At 40.6% G+C, this 544-nt stretch overlaps 1 protein-coding gene across 1 annotated transcript in view; it reads right to left on the bottom strand.

Annotated features, from left to right (window-relative positions):
- Positions 1-544, bottom strand: part of Fancd2 (FA complementation group D2) — a 76,809-nt gene that overhangs the window by 18,959 nt on the left and 57,306 nt on the right. The gene's annotated exons all lie outside the window — the stretch shown is intronic.

The raw sequence follows: 544 nt of genomic DNA, 5'->3' as shown, positions 1-544 counted from the left end.
AAAGAAAGAAAGAAAAGAAAAATGAGAATCTCATTGTATACTGTAGGCTAGTCTCAAACTCACAATTTTCCTTCAGCCTTCAGGGTACTGGAATTATAGGCAGATAGCACTGGCCCTGGCCTAAAAAACAATGTTTAAAAAGCTAATTTGTTCCTGTTCTATTAACCCAACTGCCATAAATAAAATCATTTGTCTAAGACTAAGTATACTCTACTTAATGACCCTGTCCTAAAGCACAAAAACATGGCCACCTGTTTTAGAGCAAACCCTACTCTTAATATAGGAAAAAGATGTCTTTCACATTTTAATCTTGCTTTCTAATGTGCCCAAACTGGGACATACAATTAGTGATAAAGGATACTTAAAGAGAAGGTCCTAAGTTCTGGCCCCTAGGGAGGCATGGTGACACACACTTGTACCCCCAGAACTGGGGAGGCCAGCACAGGAGGATTTGGAGTTCAAAGACAACTTGGCTACATAGTAAGATCTCCTCAGAGACGGAGAGAAGGGAAAGGGGAAAAGGGGGAGAGAAAGGGGGAAAAAG

This window comes from Microtus ochrogaster, unplaced genomic scaffold (genome assembly GCF_000317375.1).
Source record: "Microtus ochrogaster isolate Prairie Vole_2 unplaced genomic scaffold, MicOch1.0 UNK1, whole genome shotgun sequence".
NCBI lineage: Eukaryota > Metazoa > Chordata > Mammalia > Rodentia > Cricetidae > Microtus > Microtus ochrogaster.
Note: the sequence above shows the minus strand (reverse complement) of the source record. Positions and strands in the feature narration are given on the sequence as shown.